This window comes from Antechinus flavipes, chromosome 6 (assembly GCF_016432865.1).
Source record: "Antechinus flavipes isolate AdamAnt ecotype Samford, QLD, Australia chromosome 6, AdamAnt_v2, whole genome shotgun sequence".
Lineage (NCBI taxonomy): Eukaryota > Metazoa > Chordata > Mammalia > Dasyuromorphia > Dasyuridae > Antechinus > Antechinus flavipes.
The window spans coordinates 62,321,213-62,340,649 of record NC_067403.1 but is presented as its reverse complement, the minus strand read 5'-3'; positions in this window follow the sequence as shown (position 1 = coordinate 62,340,649).

The following is a 19,437-nucleotide window of genomic DNA, read 5'->3' as shown; positions in this document are numbered from 1 at the left end:
ATATTCTGTGTAGTTAAAAATAATTCTGTGATACTTGCAATGGATAATTCTTGTTACTACTCTTTTTAGTTTAGTTTATTCTTTAGGCAATTAGTGAAGGCCATTCTAGCCTTCTTTTAACCTTGTGTGCTCATTTTCAATGCTTAAAGATCCACTTGCTTAAACCAATCTTGAAAGCAAATTAGTGATATGTGGGTGAATGTAGGGAAGGTCTACAGAGACCAAACAAAAATGTACCTTAATGATTTCTATATACTGTAGAACAAATCAGTTACTTGTTAATGACCAGTTTAGGACACTTCATTGCCCAGGTTCATTATTACCTGATTGGTAATAAATGACAAACAAGCCATTAATGTTGTTATAAACTTTATTAATTAAACAGAAACAGTTGGAAGTTACCTTACTTCCTAGAGCACCATCAAGTATGTCAAGGGAACATTAACTTTAGATATTCTGTACTTCATACACTATGGTTTTTTATCATCTAATGGGTGACTTACAACTAAACATTTAGATAAATTGTAGAAACCGTGCTGGGAATGAAATATCGTAATAATAAAAGATCAGAAAATAATCAATAGGATACATATGTGTACCTGGAAGTATACACATATATACATAAGAATGCAAATATGAATATTTATGGATGAATAGATGTATATATGAAAATCTGAGTTTCAAGCTCTGTCTCTGACACATGTTGGTTATGTGACCCTAAGTAAATCATTAAATCTTTCATTGTTTCAAGAGACTTTCTATAATTTTAAATTGCAGAAAAGATATCTACTTTCATTATTAAAGGTGACTTCCTCATTCTGGAACTTCCTTTGGAATGAAATTATCAGCCTACATCAGGTCTATATTTAGGGATGTATCTGTATACATGCCTCCATACTTATATATTTGCATGTATACCTCAGGCATGTGCATGCACACATGTGTAATACACATTTACACACACATGCACACATATATACATAAGCACATGTATATATGTGTGTGTGTATTGTGTTTATATATGTATAGCTAGATATAGAGATGTAAAAACACAAACATACATGTATCCTAGGTTGACAGCCAAGGTTAGGAGCCTTTCAGTCTAGTATTTGTTTTTCCCATGCAAGCAGAAGAGAGAAAAATCCCTGCTCCTTTTCCCTGACATTTCACCTCTTTTAAGATAACACTGTCAAAGTAAGTGAAAATCTCCCTTAGAATTAACATTTTTTTGTTGAAGGAACTAACTACAGGAAACTCTCAATCATTCTTTTATTGAGAGCTGTGAACTGCGCAGAACTATTTAGGGCAAGGAGTGATTCCATAGTCCTGGGTTTACTTTGCCTCCCAAATTTATCTTATAAGAAGTCAGAATGGATGGTGAAAAGAGAGAACAAATATAATTCATCTTTAATCTCTAAAATAAAGAACATCATTATTCCCAATGTAGAAATGCTCAAGACTAGAAAATAACAAAATACTAAGGCTAGGTGAAGTGAGGTATCAAAGGTTCTTAATGATCTATATGGTTTGCATTCAGTAACTGACATCCTATTCACTTGGTTGTTTTAAAATAATTTCATTTGGAATGTGGAAATCGCTTTTAAGGTTTGTGAACCCACATCAGCTTTTAGATTTACAATGTTTAAGACACTCAAAAAAAAAACCACATAAGTCACTGTGGAGTACACCTCTGCTGATTTCCCACAAGGAAATAAATTTTTATATGTGTAGTAGAAAAGGTAGAAAATAAGTTGTTCATGCTGAAAAATCTGTATGTTGTTCCTGTTTTGTTTACATTTATGTTTTTTTCATCCCAGATCACTAGAGTGATCCCTGACAGACAATTAATGAAATTATTATGACTATTTAAGTAACATGTTGAGGAGAGATTCCCTCTAGATACAGAGGTTCTCTAATATCTACTCATTTGAGATGATGTTGTTATGATGATTGTATTAAAACATAATACTGTATCATTTTCCAAATGAGATTCCATAATTATTTTAGAGTTTGGATGAAATAAACATGTAGAACAAATCAAGTGTATCGATGTCTATTACACAGACTGGGGGATGCAACTAATTTATAGAATTAATTCATTAGTGTGTATATGTGTATATGTGTAGGAATGCATAGATGTATGCACATATATGTGGGTATATATACATTTGTCAAACAATATACTTTTACTAAATGCTTACTAAGTGCTAGGGACTATGCTAAGGACTGAGAAGATCCAATAAAATTTTAATAAAGCCTCTATCTTCAAATAGTTTCTATTTTAATTTGGGAAACAACACAAAAAAATCACAAACTACAAAATACATAGATAAGAGATATGAGATAAATTTAGAAGAAGCTGGCACTAGAAGCTGGGTTTCCCAGAAAAGAATTTCTGAAGAAGGTGACCTTGAATCTAAATTTTGGGGAAATAAAAGTCATGAATTCCAAGAGATGGAGTTGAGGAAGGAGAGCATCCTAGATATGGGACTGAGATAACTGGTCAGTACAAAAACTGAAAGGAGGTGGCAGTATCATATAGAAGGAATGTCACATAGACCAATCTAGTAATATCACAGAGCTTGTAGAGAGCAATAGGATGTAGAAAGACAATAAAGGGAGTAACGGCTCAAGTTGTGATGAATTTCTTTTTTTTTTTTTTTTTAAGTTTTTTTATTTAATAATTACATTATATTGACACTCATTTCTGTTCCGATTTTTTTCCCCTCCCTCCCTCCACCCCCTCCCCTAGATGGCAAGCAGTCCTTTATATGTTGGATATGTTGCAGTATATCCTAGATACAATATATGTTTGCAGAACCGAACAGTTCTCTTGTTGCGTAGGGAGAATTGGATTCAGAAGGTATAAATAATCCGGGAAGAAAAACAAAAATGCAGATAGTTCACATTCGTTTCCCAGTGTTCTTTCTTTGGGTGTAGCTGCTTTTGTCCGTCATTTATCAATTGAAACTCAGGTCTCTTTGTCAAAGAAATCCACTTCCATCAAAATATGTCCTCATACAATATCGTTGTCGAAGTGTATAATGATCTCCTGGTTCTGCTCATTTCACTTAGCATCAGTTCATGAAGGTCTCTCCAAGCCTCTCTGTATTCATCCTGCTGGTCATTTCTTACAGAACAATAATATTCCATAACATTCATATACCACAATTTACCCAGCCATTCTCCAATTGATGGGCATCCATTCATTTTCCAGTTTCTAGCCACTACAAACAGGGCTGCTACAAACATTTTGGCACATACAGGTCCCTTTCCCTTCTTTAGTATTTCTTTGGGATATAAGCCCAATAGAAACCCTGCTGGATCAAAGGATATGCACATTTTGATAATTTTTTGGGCATAATTCCAGATTGCTCTCCAGAATGGTTGGATTCGTTCACAACTCCACCAACAATGCATTAGTGTCCCAGTTTTCCCGCATCCCCTCCAACATTCATCATTATTTTTTCCTGTCATCTTAGCCAATCTGACAGGTGTGTAGTGGTATCTCAGAGTTGTCTTAATTTGCATTTCTCTGATCAATAATGATTTGGAACACTCTTTCATATGAGTGGTAATAGTTTCAATCTCATCCTCTGAAAATTGTCTGTTCATATCCTTTGACCATTTATCAATTGGAGAATGGCTTGATTTCTTATAAATTTGAGTCAGTTCTCTATATATTTTGGAAATGAGGCCTTTATCAGAACCTTTAACTGTGAAAATGTTTTCCCAGTTTGTTGCTTCCCTTCTAATCTTGTTTGCATTAGTTTTATTTGTACAAAGGCTTTTTAATTTGATGTAATCGAAATTTTCTATTCTGTGATCAGTAATGGTCTCTAGTTCATCTTTGGTCACAAATTTCTTTCTCCTCCACAAGTCTGAGAGATAAACTATTCTATGTTCCTCTAATTTATTTATAGTCTCGTTCTTTATGCCTAGGTCATAGACCCATTTTGATCTTATCTTGGTATATGGTGTTAAGTGTGGGTCCATGCCTAATTTCTGCCATACTAATTTCCAATTATCCCAGCAGTTTTTATCAAATATTGAATTCTTTTCCCAGAAGTTAGGGGCTTTGGGTTTGTCAAACACTAGATTGCTATAATTGACTATTCTGTCTTGTGAGCCTAGCCTTTTCCACTGATCCACTAATCTATTTCTTAGCCAATACCAAATGGTTTTGGTGACTGCTGCTTTATAATATAATTTTAGATCAGGTACAGCTAGGCCACCTTCATTTGATTTTTTTTTCATTAGTTCCCTTGAGATTCTCGACTTTTTATTGTTCCATATGAATTTTGTTGTTATTTTTTCTAGATCAATAAAATATTTTCTTGGAAGTCTGATTGGTATAGCACTAAATAAATAGATTAGTTTAGGGAGTATTGTCATCTTTATTATGTTCGCTCGGCCAATCCAAGAGCACTTAATATTTTTCCAATTATTTAAGTCTGACTTTATTTGTGTGGAGACTTTTTTATAATTTTGCTCATATAATTCCTGACTTTCCTTTGGTAGATAGATTCCCAAATATTTTATGGTATCAACAGTTATTCTGAATGGAATTTCTCTTTGTATCTCTTGCTGTTGGGTTTTGTTGGTGATGTATAAAAATGCTGAGGATTTATGGGGATTTATTTTGTAGCCAGCTACTTTGCTAAAATTATGAATTATTTCCAATAGCTTTTTGGTAGAATCTCTGGGGTTCTCTAGGTATACCATCATATCATCTGCAAAGAGTGATAGTTTGGTTTCCTCATTGCCTACTCTAATTCCTTTTATATCTTTCTCGACTCTTATTGCCGAGGCTAGTGTTTCTAATACGATATTAAATAATAATGGTGATAGTGGGCAACCTTGCTTCACTCCAGATCTTACTGGGAAAGGTTCCAGTTTTTCCCCATTGCATATGATGCTTACTGATGGTTTTAAATATATGCTCCTGACTATTTTAAGGAAAAGTCCATTTATTCCTATGCTTTCAAGTGTTTTTATTAGGAATGGATGTTGGATTTTATCAAATGCTTTTTCTGCATCTATTGAGATGATCATGTGGTTTTTGTTTGTTTGGTTATTGATATAGTCAATTATGCTAATAGTTTTCCTAATATTGAACCAGCCCTGCATTCCTGGTATAAATCCTACTTGGTCATAGTGTATTATCCTGGTGACAATTTTCTGTAATCTTTTTGCTAATATTTTATTTAAGATTTTAGCATCAATATTCATTAGGGAGATTGGTCTATAATTTTCTTTCTCTGTTTTCAGCCTACCTGGTTTAGGTATCAGTACCATATCTGTGTCATAAAAGGAGTTTGGTAGGACTCCTTCAATCCCTATTTTTTCAAATAGTTTATATAACATTGGAGTTAATTGTTCTTTAAATGTTTGGTAGAATTCACATGTAAATCCATCTGGTCCTGGGGATTTTTTCTTAGGGAGTTGATTGATAGTTTGTTCTATTTCTTTTTCTGAGATGGGACTGTTTAGGATATTTACTTCTTCCTCTGTTAGTTTGGGCAAGCTGTATTTTTGGAGGTATTTTTCTATTTCATTTAAGTTGTCGAATTTATTGGCATAAAGTTGGGCAAAGTAACTCCTAATTATTGCTCTAATTTCCTCTTCGTTAGTGGTGAGTTCTCCCTTTTCATTTTTAAGACTAACAATTTGATTTTCCTCTTTCCTTTTTTTAATCAGATTTACTAAGGGTTTGTCTATTTTGTTGGTTTTTTCATAGAACCAACTCTTAGTTTTATTAATCAATTCAATAGTTTTTTTACTTTCAATTTTATTGATCTCACCTTTTACTTTTAGAATTTCAAGTTTAGTGTTTGACTGGGGGTTTTTAATTTGTTCCTTTTCTAGCATTTTTAATTGCAAACCCAATTCATTGACCTTCTCTTTCTCTATTTTATACAAATAGGCCTCTAGAGATATGAAATTCCCCTTATTACCGCTTTGGCTGCATCCCATACATTTTGGTATGATGTCTCATTATTATCGTTTTCTTGGGTGAAGTTATTAATTATGTCTATGATTTGCTGTTTTACCCAATCATTCTTTAGTATGAGATTATTTAGTTTCCAATTATTTTTTGGCCTACTTCCCCCTGCTTTTTTGTTGAATGTAATTTTCATTGCATCGTGGTCTGAAAAGGATGCATTTACTATTTCTGCCTTACTACATTTGAGTTTGAGGTTTTTATGTCCTAATATATGGTCAATTTTTGTATAGGTTCCATGAACTGCTGAAAAGAAAGTGTATTCCTTTCTGTCTCCATTACATTTTCTCCAGAGATCTATCATATCTAGCTTTTCTAGTATTCTGTTTACCTCTTTAACTTCTTTCTTATTTATTTTCTGGTTTGATTTATCTAATTCTGAGAGTGCAAGGTTAAGATCTCCCACTATTATAGTTTTACTGTCTATTTCTTCTTGCAGCTCTCTTAGTTTCTCTTTTAAGAATTTAGATGCTACCCCACTTGGTGCATATATGTTTAATATAGATAGTGCTTCATTATCCATGCTACCCTTTAGCAAGATATAGTGTCCTTCCTTATCTCTTTTAATTAGGTCAATTTTTGCTTTAGCTTGATCTGAGATCAGGATGGCTACCCCTGCTTTTTTGACTTCACCTGAAGCATAGTAGATTTTGCTCCAACCTTTTACCTTTAACCTGTATGTATCTCCCCGCTTCAGGTGTGTTTCCTGTAAACAACATATTGTAGGATTCTGGCTTTTAATCCATTCTGCTAACCGCTTCCTCTTTATGGGGGAGTTTACCCCGTTCACATTTATGGTTAGAATGACCAATTCTGTATTACTTGCCATCTTGTTAACCCCGGTTTATGCTTTCCTCCCTTCTTTCCCCTTTCCCCCCTTCCAAGTATTAAGCTTGTGAGCACCCCTTGTTTCTCACAGCCCTCCCTTTTTAGTGTCTCTCCCCCCGCCTTAGAGTTCCTCCCCCTATCTTACCCCTTTCCCTCCCAGTTCCCGTATTCCCTTCCGCTTAGCTTATTCCTTCCCTTTCCACTTTTCCCTTCTCACTTTTCAATGAGATGGGAGAAGTTTCACCATAGATTGAATATGTCTTAAGATTTTTCACTTAAAGCCAATTCTGAAGGCAGTAAGATACCCACTATATTCATCCCCCTCCATTCTTTCTCTCAGATATAATAGGTTTCCTATGCCTCTTCATGAGATGTACTACCCCCACTTTACCCTTTTTCTGGTACAATGTCCTTTCCACATCAATTTCTAGAACAAGGTATACATGTATTCTTTATGCATCTATATAGTCAAAATATAGTTCCCAAGATTAATCTTTACATCTTTAGATTTCTCTTGAGTTCTATATTTGTAGATCAAACTTTTTGTTAAGTTCTGGTTTTTTCATCAGAAATAGATGAAATTCGCTTACTTCGTTGAATGTCCATCTTCTTCCCTGGAAAAAGATGCTCATTCTCGCTGGGTAAGTTATTTTTGGTTGCATACCAAGTTCCTTAGCCTTTCGGAATATCATATTCCAGGCCCTTCGATCTTTTAATGTGGATGCTGCCAGATCCTGGGTGATCCTTATTGTGGCTCCTTGATACTTGAATTGGGTTTTTCTAGCCGCTTGCAATATTTTTTCTTTCATCTGAGGGTTCTGGCATTTGGCCACTATATTCCTTGGTGTTTTGATTTTAGGATCCCTTTCAGTGGGTGATCGATGAATCCTTTCAATGTTTATTTTTTCCTCTGTTCCTATGACTTCTGGGCAGTTCTCTTTGATAATTTCCTGGAAGACAGTGTCCAGGCTCTTTTTTTCATCATGTTTTTCTGGGAGTCCAATGATTCTCAGATTGTCTCTCCTGGATCTGTTTTCCAGGTCTGTTGTCTTCCCCAGAAGGTATTTCACATTTTTCTCCATTGTTTGATTTTTTTGGATTTGCTTGACTGATTCTTCTTGTCTCCTCGAGTCATTCAATTCCACTTGTTCGATTCTGATTTTCAGTGAAGTATTCTCTTCACTCATTTTTTTAAAATCTTTCTCTAATTGTCCAATTGAGTTCTTTTGTTCTGTGGAATTTTTTTCCATTTCGCCAATTTTGTTTTCCAGTTCACTAATCCTATTTTTCAAGGATTTTACTTCTTTATCCACTCTCTCTTTAACTGACTTCTCCAGGCTCTTTTGCCAAGCCTCCCTCTCCTTTTCCCAAGCTTCCTTCTCCTTTTGCCAAGCCTCACTCTGCTTTCCCCATTTTTCTTCTAGCTCCCTTGTGAGAGCCTTTTTAATCACTTCTATGAGGTTCATCTGTGCTGAGGAACAGACGATCTCCTCCTTTGGGGAATCACCTGGGGACTGCCTGTTTTTAGTCTCCTCAGGATTTAGAGTCTGCTCTCTATCTGTGTAGAAGCTGTCTAGGGTTAAAGTCCTCTTCAGCTTCTTGCTCATTCTGTCTATTAATCAGAGACAAACTACCAAAGAAAAACAGAAAAAACTGGAGTCTTTCTTTGGGGGGGGGCTGGGTGTGTTATCGAGCTTCCTCTACAGACTGCAGGTGGCAGCAGTGAGGCACTAGCAGGACTGTGCTGCGCCTGCGCTCTGAGATCCCAAAGCGTGCTGAATCACTGAGGGGGGGAAAGGGGGGGGCGGCCAGGTCCTGAGAGACTCCAGCTGTTTGCGGTTGTGTTCTTCAGCCCCGGTGTTTTTAGCTTCTCTGCTGGGCTGTTGACTTGCTGCAGGTTCCAAACCTGTAGCGAAGCTCTCCCCGCAGAGACAGCTGCGATCACTCCCCACCCCCTCTCCAGTCTGCTCCCGTGCTCTCACTGCCGCTGCCCGCCGCCTGTGCCCGATCTAAAACCGCCCCAGCCCTCCAGTAAAGACAGACCTTTCTTGGCGGATCTCAAGGATGGCTTCTCTTGGTAACTATTTGTGGGTTTTTTTCAGTCAAGCATTGATTCAGAGGCTTGTAATGAAGTGGATAGTGAGAGAAAGCGCGGAGCTTATGCAACTGTGAGCCTCCTCTCCGCCATCTTAACCGGAAGTCTGTGATGAATTTCAAGTGCCATACAAAGGACTTTATACTTGATCTTGGGAGTTTGTCTTTAGATCTAGGGAGCTATTGGGAGTTTATTGAGTAGAGTGATAATGTGGTCACAACTACACATTAAGAACATCACCTTGGTAACTGGATGTATTGGAGTAGGGACTTGGAAAAAGGGGCAGGAATTAAAAGGATAACATAATAATCCAGATGAAATGTGTTTGGGAACTGAACTAGAGTGGTGCCTGTGTAAAAGGTGACTGTTGGAAAGATATTATGAAGGAAAAAAAAAACTGGAAACTGATTATATGTGTGGCAGACAACTAGTAGGTAAAAGGAATAGAATGTTTATAATCAAAGCTGCCAGTACTATAATTATATTGCTTAGATTGATAGCTAAAATAGCATAAAAAGTTACTAACTAAATTAAAAATTTTGCATAAACAAAACCAATGCAGTCAAGATTAAAAGGAAAGCCAGAAAATGGAGAAAATGTTACAATTGTTTCAAAAAGGCCTCATTTCTCAAATATATAGAAAACTAAATAAATTTTATAAAATGCTGGTCATTCTCCAATCAATAAATGGTCAAAAGATACAAACAGATAATTTTCAGAAGAAGAAATCATAGCTATCAATAGTCACATAAAAATGTTCTACATCACTACTGATTAGATAATTACAAATTAAAGCAAATCTGAGATACCATTTCATACCAACCAGATTGGCCAATATTGTAATGTTCGGGCTAGCTTTTTTTATTCCCATACTCTCTGGTGTTTTTAATAGGAATGGGTTTTGGATTTTATCAAATGCTTTTTCTATATCTGTTAAGATAATCATGATTTTTGTTAGTTTGGTTATTTACATATTAAATTATATGAATAGTTTTCGTAACATTGAACTAGCCTTACATTCATAGTATAAATCTTACTTGGTCATAGTGTATTATCCTGGAGATGACTTTTGGTCATAGTGTATTATCCTGGAGATGACTTTCTGTATGCTCTTTGCTAATATTTTATTTAAGATTTTTGCATCAATATTCATTAAGAAAATTAGTCTAAAATTTTCTTTCTCTGTTTTCATCCTACCTGGTTTAGATATCACCACCTTATCTATGTCATAAAAGGAATTTGGAAGGAGTCCTTCATTCTCTATTTTTCAAATAGTTTGCATAATAATGGAGTTAATTATTCTTCAAATGTTTGCTAGAATTCACATGTAATCCATCTGGCCCTGGAGATTTTTTCTTCAGGAGGAAATTAATAGTTTCTTCTATTTCTTTTTCTAAAATGAGACTATTTAAATAATTTATTTCTTCTTCTGTTAATGTGGGCAATCTATATTTTTGTAGCTACTCCTTCATTTCACTTAAATTATCATGTTTATTTAACATAATTGGGCAAAATAACTCTTAATGATTGCTCTAATTTTCTCTTCATTGATGGAAAATTCTCCCTTTTCATTTTTGAGATTAAAAATTTGATTTTCTTCTATCCTTTTTCTAATAAAATTAACTAAAAGTTTATCTCTTTTTTTTTTTTTTGGTATTTTCACAAAATCAATTCTTAGTTTTATTTATTAATCCAATCATTTTCTTACTTTTGATTTTATCAATCTCTTTAATTTTCAGAATTTCAAATTTGGCATTTAATTGGGGGTTTTTAATTTGTCCTTTTTCTAGCTTTTTTAGTTGCAAGCTCAATTCACTGAGCTTCTCATTGTCTGTTTTATTCAAGTAAGCATCTAGAGATATAAAATTGCCCCTAATTAACACTTTGGCTGCATCCCACATATTTTGGTATATTGTCTCATTATTGTTATTCTGTTGGATGAAATTATTGATTGTGTCTAGGATTTGTTGTTTCACTTTAGGATCACTTTAGGATCAGATTATTTAGTATCCAATTATTTTTTTTTTCTATTTTCTCTTGGCTTTTTATTGAATGTAATTTTTATTTCATCATGTTTTGAAAGAAAATGCATTTACTATTTCTGCTTTCTGGATTTGATTTGGCAGGTTTTATGGCCTAATACATGGTCAATTTTTGTATAGATTCCATGAACCTCTGAGAAAAAAAAAGTATATTTCTATCTGTCTTCATTAATTTTTCTCCAAAGATCTATCAAATCTAACTTTTCTAAATTTCTATTTACCTCATTAACTTCGAGTTCTGAGACATTTATCTAGTTCTGAGAGAGCAAGATTGAGATCCACTGTTGGAGTTCAAATGTTGGGTTCTTGTTCTTCTATAAAATATTATAAAAATTCTCTCTGGGTGCCTTCCCTGGAATCAGGATTTTGTTGGTCCCTGTTCGGGCGCCAAAATGTGGTGAGCTTTTTCTTCCCAAAGCACAGCCAGGTGATAAAAGTTCAGATCTTTTATTATCTCCAATATAGCCCAGTTAGCTTAGAGGCCTGTCTCTCTGCTTGGTTCCAAGAGCTCCCTCCAAATGTCACCAAATCCAAGGGTTTTGTCCTTCAGCCTTTGCCTCTGCTTTCTTCAGCCTCCAGCCAGCTCCACTCTTCATGTCATTCCAGTGAAATCTCCCAAAGTGCTCTCTGTCTGCACCAGAGTGCTCCTCTCCAATGCAGCTGAACTCTCTTCTGCGACCAGCCAGCCAAGTGGAATATATTCTCTCTTGCCTTATCTCGGAGAGAGGGCTTCTGGCGTAATTCCGCTGAAATCTGACTGAGAGCCTCTGTCTGTTTCTTTTATACAAGAGGGAGGAATTGTGGGATACGAGAGAGAGAGATTATGGGTTTTCTCTCATAGTGCTCTCTGGCCCAAAGAGCTTCAAGGGAGGTGTGAACTCACAAAGTTACAAATTTTACTTTGTGAAACTCCCATACTTGTGAACTCCAATGAGTAAAGGTGTGAACACAAGCCTTGTATTAATTAGTCCTACTTAGTACCTTATTTCAGGTTCTGCCCAAAACATCTTCTTGTAAGATTAGATCAATTCTAATTAGTTAGCAGTTTGTAAGGATTCCAACAATCTATCACTATTATAGTTTTTCTGTCTATTTCTTCTTGTAGCTCTCTTAACTTCTCTAGGAATTTGGATGCTATACCAATTAGTATTGATATTGCTTCATTATCTATCCTTTGGCATACATTAATTAGATTTAATTATTTAATTAGATCTATTTTTGCTTTTGATTGATTAGAGATCAGGATTGATACCTCTGCTTTTCTTACTTCACCTGAAGCATAATAGATTCTGCTCCAGCCTTTTACTTTTATTCTGTATGTATCACTCTGTATTAAATGTCTTTCTTGTAAACAACATATTTTAGTATTCTGGTTTTTAATCCAGTCTGTTATCTGCTTCCATTTCATGGGAGAGTTTATCCCATTCACATTCACAATTAAAATAGCTAATTCTATATTTCCCAACATCTTATTTACCTGAAATTATGCTTTTCTCATTCCTTTCCCTTTTTCTCTTTATTTTGCTTCTGACCACCATCTCTATCAAATAAACCTTCCCTTTTATAATCCCTTTCCTATTTTTTAATACCTTTCCTCTATTTCTTCTGCTTTTCCTTTTATTAGCCTCCCCCTTTCCTTTTCCTTTTCCCCTCCCACTTCCTTTTAAGATGAGAGAAGTTTTTTTCTGTGAAACCAAATATGCCTCTTACTCTTTTTGAGCCAAATCTGGGAAGATTTAGATTTGCACAATGTTCATTCCCCTCTTTCTTTCCCTCAATTATAATGTCTTCTTTGCCTTTTCATGAAATATAATTTCTCTCATTTTACTTCTGTTTTCCTCTGTTTCCAGTACAATCCCCTTTCCACCTTGTTTCTTTTTTTATATTGTCACAATAAAATCTAATTGTATTGGCACTCTCTAAATACATCCATAACAGAGATATAGTTCTCAAGAGTTCTTTCCTTTTTATCTTTTTATGTTTCTATTGAGTTCTGTATTTGGAAATCAATATTTTTATTCAGCTCTGGTCTTTTCATCAGAAATAAATGAAATTCACCTCTATCATTGAATGTCCGTCTTCTTCCCTGAAAAGATAATGCTCAGTTTAACTGATTCTTGGCTGCAATCCAAGTTCCTTTGCCTTTCTAAATATCAGATTCCAGGCCTTCAGTCTTTTAAGGTGGAAGCTGCTAGATCTAGGGTAAACCTGATTCTGGCTCCTCAATAACTGAATTTTTTTTCTTTCTGCTTGCTTGTAATATTTTTCCTTGATCTAATAATTCTCAACTTTAGCTGCAATATTCCCAGAAGTTTTAATTTTGGATCCTCTTTCAAGAGGTGATTGGTGAATTTTCTCAATGGTTATTTTATCTTCTGGTTCTAGGATATCAGTACAGTTTTCCTTGATGATTTCCTGAAAGATAATATCTAGGCTCTTTTTTTCATCATGGTTTTCAGAAAGTCCAATAATCCTTAGATTGTCTCTCCTCGATCTATTTTCCAAGTGAGTTGTTTTTCTAGTGAGGTATTTTATATTTTCTTCTATTTTTTTCTTTTCTTTTTTGTTTTGTTTGACTGATTCTTGATGTCTTATTGAATCATTCATTTCCATTTGTTCAATTCTAATTTTTAGTGAATTATTTTCTTCAGTTACTTTTTTTAGTTCCTTTTGTATTTGGCCAACTGAATTTTTAAATGAGTTGTTTTGTTCATTACATTATTTTTCCATTGCACAAATTCTGTTTTTCAATGAATTGGTTTCTTTTTTATATCTGTTTTTTGAAGCATTATATGCTTTTCCCATTTCATTAAATCTATTTTGTAAGGAATTATTTGCCTTTTCAATTTTGTCAAGTCTAGTTTGTAGGGACTTATATGCTTTTCCTATTTCATCATATTTATTTTTAAAGTAGTTTTCTTCAGATAATTTTTGGTTTTTCTTTTCCACATCTTCTTGCAAAGATCTCATTTCCTTTCCCCATTTTTCTTCTCACTCTTTTTAAAGAACCTTTTTGAATTTTTCTAAAGAGTCTTGTTAAATGGGGACCAACTCATATCACCCTTTGAGTCTTTATCTGGGGCTGATTAGCCTTTGGGAACCTCAGGATTTGAGGTTTGTACTCTCTCTCTGCAAAACCTCTCTATGGTCAGAGTTCTTTTTGCTTTTTTGATCATTTTTAAAGGTCTGCTCTTAAGGCAAAGAGGCAACAGTCACTTTAGTTTGCCCTAGGTCCAGTATTTCTGACTGACTTCCAGTTGGGTAATTATAGTCAGGAATTGTGTTCTTCCAGGGATCAGTGGCTTACAATTTGTCTTTTGTATTTGCTTTTGGGTATCTTGCAGCAAATCTGCTAAAACACCACCTTGCAACCTAAATAGAGTAGCCTTAGAATCTCACAGTAAATTTCCAGGTATGCAGATAGCACTATTGCTCTCTTCTCCTTTCCTTACCCTAGGCTCTATCCTTGGTGGTCTGGGCTCAGCAGCCTCTTCCCTGCTCGACTGACACAGACCTCTTCTGAAGTTTTTTCAAAGTATCTTTTTTCTGGAAATTTGTTATACTCCAAATATCTGTGGATTCTTTCACTTCACTTAATCTGCTTAATTTGCTCTTGAAGTGATGGAAGATCAGAGAAGGTCAAATACAGCAGTGTCTACTGTTTGCCATCTTTACCCTCCCCCCCGCAAAAAGTAGATATAATTAAAAGAGAAAAAAGGAAACTACATCTTGCTAAATGACAATTTCATCACTAACACATTGTTTAAATACTTTTAAATGATAACCATAATTTAAATCATATTTAAAATTTTTAAAGAAATTAAATGAGTTGTAGGGGAAAAAAAGTTTATGGGATGCAGCCAAAGTAGAATTTAGAGAAAATTGTATATTTCTAAATGCTTATATCAAGAAACTAGAGAAAGAACAAATCATTGAATCACCATGCAATAACAACAAAAGCTAGAAAAAGAATAAATTTAGAATTCTCAATTGAACACCAAATTGAAAATCCTGAAAATCAAAAGAGAGATGAATGACATTGAAAGCAAGGAAAAAAAAACACATTGATTTAATAAGTAAAATCAGGAACTTATTTGCATAAATCATTGATCAATTAGAGTTGCAAAAGAAGAAAACTAAATTGTCAATAGCAAAAATAAAAAGGGTGAGTTTACCACCAATATGGAAGAAATTAAAGCACACTGTGATTCACTTTTTGGCAACTTTCGTGGGTATTCAACAATTGGGTCAGCACAACAGCTCAGTAGATGTATATTTTGGTAGGCAATCTAATTTATCTTCCCTCCTACACTTTCCTTCAGAACCTCTCAAACACTGTAGATTTGGCAATACATGTGTCAACCTCATCATCTATGTGTACATCCCTGAAAAGTAAACTGCCAAGGTAAGTGAATTTATCCACAGTACTCAACATTTCTTTATTTGTATAATCTATGATTTCATGTACAGATGATGTGATGTTGGCTTGTGAAGAGCTAATCTAAATTAGACTGCTTATCTTCTCAATGCTGGGGGAAGGAAGGAAGAGTGGAGAGAATTTAGGACTCAAAAGTGTAAACATACAAAAAACACCACATATGAAGACAATAAAGGATAATGATTGATTTTACACCTAATTGGGAAAATTTTATATTAAAATAAAAATTAAAAAAAAAACAATTATAAATGTTTGACCCAGCAATACAATTACTAGGTCTATACCTCAAAAAAGATTTTTTTTAAATGGAAAAGGATCTATATACAAAAATATGCATAAGAGCTCTTTGTGCTAGCAAAGAATTAAAAGCTAAGCATATTCCCATCAACGTGGAAATGGCTGAACAAGATGTGGTATACATTTATGATGTAATACCATTTTACTATAAGAAATGATGAGCAAGATGAATTCAGAAAAACCTGGAAAATTTACATGAACTCTTGTAAAATGAAGTTTGAAGAACCATGAGAACCCTATATGTCATAATAGCAATATTATATAATGACCAATTATGAATGTCTTATCTTTTCCCAGAAATATAAAAGTTTTGGAGGACCTATGATGAAAAATACTATTCAACAACAGAGAAAGAAGTGCTGAAGTCTGAATTCCTGAAGCAAACTTTTTAAAATTTTCTTTACTTTTACCCTGCTTTTTTATATTCTTTATGTGGAAATGTGTTTTGCATTATTTCATTTGAATTAGTGATAGCACATTTTTTCCCTTCTCAATAAATAAGAAATTGGTAGAGGGAAGAAGAGAATTTGGAAATATTTTCTTTAAATGAATGTTCAAAATAAATATATTTTTAATATTATAAAGATAGAGATTTTCTTAATAGTCCTAACAGAAAGTGGTATAGTAGACAGCAAGAATTAGTTTTAGAATTTTGAAAACTGGGGTTAATATCCCCCTTCACCACATTCTGGCTTTTGTGATTCTAAGCAAGATAATTAGATACTCAGAACTCTAGGCAACCAAGACCAGCAATGTTACTTTTTCTTCATTTTTTAAAATCAAAGTTTGTTTAAGGAACCTAGTAAAATTCTGTGAGATCCTTTTTGGAATATTGTTTATATATCTATACACATACCCATAAATATATATATGTATGTGTGTGTGTGTGTTTGTATACATACATACGTACATATCATGTACAATCAATGGACCAATCAAGTATCTACATTTTGAAGTAATGATAATCCAAAATATTTTGAAATATTTGTAATATATGTAATATGATATGAAAAAATGTGTGAATTTTATTAGTGACAAAGTAAAGGTAGAGTTAAGACTATTGTGATTTATTTTCTATTTTCATATATGAAAGAAACATAAAATTTTAGTTGGAGATTAGCAAATATATAGATGTATTTTTTTTCTTGTACAAAAATAGATTTCTCCTGAAATCTTTCTGTGGTGTCCTAAAGAGTTCAGGTTATGAATTCTTTCATGAAGAATAAAAATTAAAGTACAATTTCAATATTTATGAGGAGAGGGGAACTTTACATTAGAAATTTCTATAATAATGAAATTATACACTTCATGATTTGATTGTAACGTCTATTAAAATTAATCAAACCTGTGATTTCATTAGTAATAGGAACTTCTAGTACACAGATTCCCTCTATCAATGTATATCAGCATTTATTCTGCACCTTATCATCAGTCTTGATATGAAACATCGTCTTTATGATATATGAAATAAATCATCTTTATTTTAGAGATGACCTCTCACTTTCCCTTAAAACAAAACAAAGCTATTTTAGATGTAATACATTTAAGCTGAGTCCAAAGACTAGTGCTCTGTTGTGAATAAAGAGATGGCCTTGAGATCAGAAAGGATTCACTTCAAGTCTGTTTCTGAAATAATGAATGGGGGAACATGGGTTAGTCAGTCTTTTGGTATATGACAACAATTTTAAGTTACAGATGAGTTATTGATTCTAATCATTGAAGGAAGTTTCTCTAATGAGCACATAGGATTTCTTCTTTCTCCATCCCTCCAAAGAAGTTCTGATTTGTATGACTTTTTGTATTACTAAACACATATGAATTAATTATTTTTAAAAGCTGAATTGAAGCCACTACTTTTATATTGCTATGACATCATGCTATCACTGGCATTTGCATGTTTCTTGTTCCCTTACAGACAAATCCTAAATAGTTTTTAACATGGTATGAGAAATAGACTATTTCTGCTGATCTATCTTGCCAAAAATAGTTGATATATTTCAGCAAGGGATTGTAACAAATGTCATTCTAAGTTGGCGATTTCACAGTTTCAAATAATTCCCTGTCTTTTTCTTTCCTGCCTTAACTTAAATGACTGTTCCTCATAGCTTTAGGTAAACACAGCCCTGAGGAATTAAGTGAATGGAAGGTGTCTAGATATTACTGTGATTACCAAGAAAACACCATAGAATTTTTAAAAGAGACATATACTTCTTTTAGACTCCATAGAAATCCATCCAAACAATGAATACAATAAATAGATCAATAAAACAAGACTGGACTAAATTGAATGATAGCAAGGGGAAAAAAAAAAAAGACAACAACAAGAATAGATGTGCAATGGGAAGGAATGGGGCCAATGGATGGAAAAGAATGGATAGGAAGATGGTAGTGAGAGGGAGAAAAAGAGCTTTTACTTAATGAACAAACTTAAATTTGACTCAGTGTGGCCCATCAAATCAGATGTCTCTGCATTGCATACTTCATTAACACTGATGGATCTATATCAATTAAATGAATTGTTAAGGAGTTTTGAAAAAAACAAAAGTTTCAAGAAATGGAAATTGCAATAATCTGATCAATTTGTCCTTAAAAAATGCTATCACTGTAAATATGAATTAATAATAGGATGATAACAATATTAATTAAATATTATTATCTTACCATTAAAACACTATATAAAATTGCATTAAAGTTTACTAAATGTTTTGCAGTTAACTTATTTTATCCTTACAGCTAGCTTGGAAATAGGTGCCGTTATCATTTCCATATCATCATACAGATGAAGGAAGTGGGTTAGAGAATAACTGATTTACCCCAGGGTCCCTCAGCTATTAAGTATCTGAGGCAGGATTTGAAGCCAGATCCTCCTGATTTCAGGTTAGGTGGATTATTAGCCACTGTGTCACATAGGATTTTCTGTTTTAGTAATGGTTTATAAATACTTGTAAATAGTCAAGGCATTTTTTCCTCTGGTTTTCTGGCTCCAAATCTCATCACAATGCAAACTGTGAAATTCACATTTCCAGAAGCTTCAAGTGTGAGACACTGTTTTAGGCATCAGTATTTGATCTCTTTTCAAATGAATGAGGACATCTGTAAAGAAAATATTATCCTTCATAGCTGCTAGAGTAACATTCTGTACCTTAGCTTCGTGTCAGGCATCAATCAACCCTTAGAGCACTTACATCTTCCAAAAATCTCCAAGGTAACAAAAATCCATCAAGAACAATAGTACCAGTGAATACCTGGAGGGCAGCCATCTTCTTTTGTAGTTCCAAAGCAGAAAATGCAAGTGTGCAAAGAGAAGTCTGTCTTATTCAGCACTGGCAAAATGAGACCAATAAAAGTTTTGTATCTTCATGCTCTATTTGAGATGAGTAAAATGTTCTGGCTTCTGGTTCTTAATAGTTCTAACCAGATGTGTCACTGCTTTGATATCTCACTGCAGGTGACAGACATTTTATCCTGACTACAGATGTTCAGCTTAGAATCTTTGTTCGTAAGATACATACCATGTATCTTAAAATTCTGGATCTTTCATTCTAGACTATGATTTATTTTGGATTTCTGCATAAGAAGCATTCAATTAATTTTAATTAAGTATTTCAATTCTATTTACAAAGAAAGCACAGGTATAAGAAAAGAAAGCATTTTCTAAATAACTAAATGAACATATCATTGTATTCCTTAAAATAATAAAACACATAAAACTGTGCAAATTCAACTTTTTCCC